Genomic DNA, 6,311 nt, shown 5'->3' on the forward strand with positions numbered 1-6,311 from the left:
GTATCGTAATCACTAGCGCGTTATCATTACATCGCTATAATTCTAAAGAAGGAAGAAAAATAGAAAAGAGGAAAATGCGAATGAAAAATTGAATTTGTTTCCGTTCAATTTTATATGTAAATTTTATAAATAAAAAAAACGCGAAGAAATCACATGCTACAATGTCAAGGATGGATTGTATAATCGCACCTCGAGTACCTCGAGGCTTGGCTCACGCGGTTGAAGGACTTTCAAGAGAAATTTTACGACAAAAACCTCGAAATATTTACGCATTTGCGGCTCAACATTTTGCAAAATTGGTCGAATTGAGAGATAAAGAACATTGTCGTACCGATGAAATCGTTTCGAAGATTTTGGATTGCAAATCGGTGAATCGTGAATACGATAATATTCTCGATTGGGCTGGATTTAATAAGAACGTAGTAGATGGTAATAACGATACCGGTGACGTTAAAAATTGGAACGATCTTTTTTTTGTTTGTAAATACGACAACTGGATGGAAAAAGAAACGACATCTACGATAAAAGAGAGGAGAGAAACGAATGTGATACCGAAGAAAAAAAAAAGAGAAATGGGAACTGGAATCGGTTGGTCCATAAATCAAACTGTCAAAGTATTGAAAAAGCACGAATATGCGACGTGTCATATTGAAGAAAGTGAAAATTTGTGCGATGTACGATCAAAGAGAAGAGAGATCGAGAAAATAAATCCCGATCACATTGATCATGGTTCGCACCAATTTTCGAGGAAAATTATTTGCGGGCAATGTTTTCGATCTGTGTCAGCTGATAATATATCATTAAGGAGAAATATCAAAGATGAGGAAGTGAAAGAAAAACGGAAAAAATTGCGTAACCTTGCTTTGGATAAGTATGGAATAAGTAAGATAGAAGAGAAATGTGAAAAATGCGAAAGAAACGCGTGCAATTTGATACGGCAAAAAAGTGCCGACCAGATCGAAAGAACGTGTATACATTTTAAATGTGGGAATGGAGATGGAAATATCGTTGGTCGAAGAAGAAGTCGATCACTCGTAAACAACGAAGATGGGAAAGAATCGAACGGGAACTTGGAGGAGTATCGAAGAGCGCAGCGATGGCAATATGGGATAGAGGGTGGAATGTTTCGAAATTTGAAAGAACAATGGAGGAGGATAATGATCGAAGATGAGGAGACGGAGATGCGTAAATTGGAAGAAAAATTGAGCGATACTGAAAAAGAAGGTGTCGCGAAATTGAGTTTGCGATTAGGAAAAAAGTATGAGAAAGAAGAATTGAAAAATAACGAAATGGAAGAGGGTACGTTTAACGATAAGTCACGGAATAATGAAATTTCTAACGATGTGACGAATAAAATGATGACGAGTATCGATCGAATTGACATTTCAGTGACGCTTCCGTCTGTAATTACGCGACCACCATCTTCTGGGAAATCTTCTACGGGAAGGAATATCGCGAATCACGAACGGAATAACACGAACAATTTCACTTTACCACCGATTTCGAGCGATGGATCGAAGCCGATGAAGAAAGAGAACGATTTAACGTTACCATTTTTATCGAACGAAACTGATATCCGATTGAACGAAGAAACGATGCGATGTCGTGGACGCGAAGAGTCAAATTCGAATCGAAATCGCAAAGATATCGAAATTATTGCAAATACCGATTACGATTCGAAAGCGATTGAGAAAGAACACGAAAGCGAGAATTCGAAGAGCGATGACGATAACGACTCGTGGAAATATCATTGGCACAAGTGTGAAGAGAATGGAGTTGTTACGCGGGAAAAGATGGAGCAAAATACCGATGAAATACATGTCCTGGAAGAATTAGAAATTCTGGAAAGTTCAAATTTGGAACAAATGGAGATCGAGGAAACTTTTAAAGATAGTTTGAACGTTACACCAGATTCGTTGGAATATTCGAAGAAAGAGGAGAAGGAGATGAAAGAGGAGGAGGAGGAAGAGAAAGAAGAATATCGATCGAATGAACTCGAAAGGAAATTAATGGAAATAGAAACGGTGGAGAAAAGTATCGAAAATACGCTAGCCTCGTCTCGAACGATTTCAACTTTTAATAAGGAATTGGAAGAATCGCGTTTAATTAAATGTAATATCGAGAGAAATTTGGCATCGCAAGTATTGGAAAGCGTGTGCAAAACCGATACCGAAAACGATAATGAAAACGATACGATAATTATCGAGAATGAAACGAGAAGACAAGCGGTATGCGAAGGGGATGAATGGACAAGGAAAAATTTGGATAAAAGCGAGAGAGTGGGCGAAGAAAGCGAAGAATATAATATCGAAATCGAATCGATGGAAAAATCTGAAAAAAATTGTTCCGAAATTTTCAAAGGTGATAATAATAACGAGATCGTTTCGAACGTTCGAGGAACGTGTGATTATTCCTCGAAAAGAGAAATTGATCTTTCTTGCTATGTCCTTACCGAAGGATCCCCTTGTGAAATACCAGAAATTGTAACCACCGTTATTATACCGGATAAAATTGAATTTGAGATGGACGAAACGAACGACGAAAATATTACGAACGATGTCGTCGGTAATGACGTTCCATGTTCGAACAAGCGCGAGAAAGAATATCGGGATGATCGTGCGGATCCGTTTGGAGAATATGTGGAACGTTCGGAGACGATGGACGACGATCATTCGTCCAGCGTTCATGCTCATTTTTTGCAGGATATAAAGAACACGATTTATCGAACATCGTCTCTTTATCAAGAGGATCTTCTTGGAAATATCAAAGAGGAAGAAGAAAATGAAAGAGAGAAATTTTGCAACGTTACGGAGCGTAGCGTCGATTATGCGAGTGATTCGTCGCAAACAAAGCCGTCAAGTTGCAACGACGAGGAAGAGTATAAAGTTGATACGACGAACGATACGTTCCACGTTTTTACGAGTGATGCGAGTCTAAGGGAAAGAGGAAAGAAAGAGGAAAGAGAAACATGGAGATCCGATCGTTGGGATGAATTTTCTCCGTCGCTCGAACAAACTGGACTAAAATTACCCGAATTCAGTTCGAATTCGCGTGATATTGAAACATCGACATCGTCGATCGAAGAAAACGACTCGAGAAATTTCGATGATGATGATCGATCGAAAAAGGGAAATGACGATGTTACTCTTCACGAAGATGAAAGTACTTTCATAGATTGTAAAGATAAACAGCCGATCGAAGAAATTTCTCTTGAGAAAAATGAATGTTTTCGAGAAGAAGTATTTATCGAACAACCGCCAAAAGACGAAACGATCGAGGATGAGAGAAACAAAACTGAAACTTCAAAATTTGAAGACGATAAATCTATCGATATACCTGTTGTTTGTGATAAATATGGAAACGATTCTCGTTTCGTGGAAGAGGAAATTGCGAAAGAATTGATACAAAATTTTATTCTCGACGCGTCGATAATTTGGGAAAACGTTGAATCGAGGGACGTGACTGTTTTCCCGCTTAAGGATCCGATATCTTCCACTTGTAAATCTGGATTGAATGATTTTGCGATTAAATTTCATCCATCCGTGCAAGAATCGACACTTGAAACGACGATCGATCATCTTTCTTATCGAGAAGAAATCGATGATATTCGATCGTGTGACGAGCAAATTATAAAAGAAAAAAAGGAAAATGAAGTAGAAGAAAGAGAAAACGAACAAGAAACGAGCGAAGAAAAAGAAGAAACAGAAAAAGCAAAAGCAAGTATTTTTCTTTCTTTTTCATATTTGAAAATTTAACGATACGTATATAAAATAATAAAGATGTTTCATAATGCATGACACGATCGATCGTAATTATTCTCCAGAAACAAGATGTCATTTCGGTTTAATATTGTACCGCTTATTTATTATTAGTATATATGATTCCTCTTCGAATGCCCATTTATCCGATGATCCGATACATCCGATAAATGTTATCTGTCGAATTTATGAGAATTTATTTGTTTGGTCGTTCACGCGAATATCTTATTAGCGTTTTTTTAAAAAAGCTTGTTTCTGAGAAACGATATTTGCATGCGTATAACTTTCGATATAATTCTAGCTAAATAAAAATAAATAAAGAAACAACCATCTTCCAATTATAAATAATCATTCTTCCAATTTATATTTTAGGATGAAATAAAAATGACTTTTTCCGAAAATCAACAAAAGAGAGACGAAAAAATTGCCAATTTTCGACACACTGGAGAATTTCACGATTCCTTGCCGTTACCTTTTGTCGAAATTTCAAAAAATATTTCATTCACCGAAAATGTTTGTCCTTTAAAATCTATACGTCGAACGACGAATGATATTATCCTTACGCTTCCAAGTAACGAAAGATATGCAACAGTTTCTCCTGGCGTAACATTATTCGATTCTTCTCGGATAACTGTTCCTCGTGGCATCGATATCTTGAAAAATTTCACGTTATTCGTAAACAAATCGAATTGGACCGAATCACCTTCTCAAAATGCTTCGTCTCCTATCTTTCGCATTGATCGTGCGTTCGATCAAGCTTATACAACGGAAAAAATTCTCGTTCCACGTGTGGAGGAGACAAATATGGATTTCAATACTGATGATATACGTGAGCCATTAGCGATTGATGATACACCAAGGCCTGTAATTATAGAAGAAATTGATGTTGCAAATATCGATGAAGAAAAAGAAGAAATTTTTTTCGAAGAACGAATGTACGATAGCGAATATAAGGATAATATCGAGAAGGAAAAAGAATCGTTATCGTCGATCCATGAAACAGATTGAATTGGACAATAATTTATTTTATAAGTGCATTATGCTTTAAAATATATATATATATCGATTACATTATACGTTATATTATACATATATATAGAAGATATATAAAATAAGAAAAAAAAGAAATGTATATTTAATTTAAAAAAAATGAAATTCTTTAAAAAAATGCAGTATGCGATGTATTTTCATCAAAACATCGACGAATATCGATCGAAGAACCGATGAATTTAATTTATTTTTTGCTCTTAAGAAGTTTTTTATTTCATTTATGCGAAAATCGTATAGAGCAAAAAAACGAAAGAAAATAAAGCGATAATATAAGGATATAATTAGATATAAATACACTATTATTAGATATAAATATATTATTAGATATAGAATATAAAATTACACGCGAATGAATCAAAAGATTAATGAATGAAATGTAATTATGAAATTTTCGTATATTTTATTTATATAATATATATTTATATATATTATATATATATATATATTTCATGATAAACAAAATAATTTTTATCGATACGAGTACGACAAAAAGTAAGTAATCGGAACGTGGATATAGAATTGGAATTTCAATTGAATTTAAATTGAATTTTGCGTATTTGATATCGTAATTATTGATTATTTAAGTACTTAAATTTGATCTATTCTACAACGATCGCTGTATGTACAGGTTATCGAGAATGAATCTCTGTAAGATTCGAATGGATTCATAAGTACCTATATCAAGGAACAATCGAAATAGCATCAGTGAGAACCAACGGTGAATGTTGGCAACAACGTTGACATTATGTACTATTTTGCGAAGCATGAAAATATTTGATCAGCGACTAGTTACCGTCCAACCGTTTAACAGTAATGTTTTAACGTGAATTCATATTACGATTAAATAATATTCTACGATCAACGGTGTTACATTTTCCAATATTTTTACTACCGATCTTGGAGGTATGCAAAAATAAATTGGTTATGCGTATACATATACATATACTATGTTATATGTATGTATAAGTTTTTGCTTTTACGACGAAACTGCTCATACGTCAAATTCTAAAATTCTTACCGTGCTGTTTTTGGACATTATATTTTATGTATGCGATTTGTTCTACGGTATATGTGAAAGAGACGAGTCGTTATATTTGTCAAATCAAGCAGGATGTCCCTCTATCTTTATCGTATAGTCATGATAAATAAATGGGACATGAAAAAGAAACAATTAATGAAATCAACGAACAATGAGAAGGGAGATATTGAGAAATTACAAAATATCGAGTATATTTACTAACGAGATTGATCGACATTTCGTTTTATTTTTATTTACGAAATGTATAACATATACATACCTTAATGATATATTGACGTTTAATATATAATTTTTCTATTATCGTTTAAGTCTTTTTCTATTATCGTTACCGTAGAAAATTAGAAATCAAGTTAGAATCAAACTTATATTTAATAATTTATTAAACGTTTTAATGGTATCCATCGATTCGTTTCGCATTCTCTCTCTCTCTCTCTCTCTCTCTCTCTCTCTCTCTCTCTCTCTCT

The 6,311-nt window shown here is 34.3% G+C and overlaps 2 protein-coding genes across 3 annotated transcripts in view; one reads left to right on the forward strand and one right to left on the reverse strand.

The window, feature by feature from the left end:
- Positions 1 to 6,311, reverse strand: part of LOC102673826 (essential MCU regulator, mitochondrial) — a 14,008-nt gene that overhangs the window by 4,009 nt on the left and 3,688 nt on the right. The gene's annotated exons all lie outside the window — the stretch shown is intronic.
- The window catches only part of LOC102673259 (ERAD-associated E3 ubiquitin-protein ligase HRD1B-like), a 9,105-nt gene continuing 8,032 nt past the window's right edge, over positions 5,239 to 6,311 (forward strand). For both annotated transcript variants that reach the window (XM_006622055.2, XM_006622056.2), the window contains exon 1: positions 5,239 to 5,711. The gene's annotated coding sequence lies outside the window, so the exon portion shown is untranslated. The remainder of the gene's footprint in view (positions 5,712 to 6,311) is intronic.

This window comes from Apis dorsata, unplaced genomic scaffold (assembly GCF_000469605.1).
Source record: "Apis dorsata unplaced genomic scaffold, Apis dorsata 1.3 scaffold_661, whole genome shotgun sequence".
Classification (NCBI taxonomy): domain Eukaryota; kingdom Metazoa; phylum Arthropoda; class Insecta; order Hymenoptera; family Apidae; genus Apis; species Apis dorsata.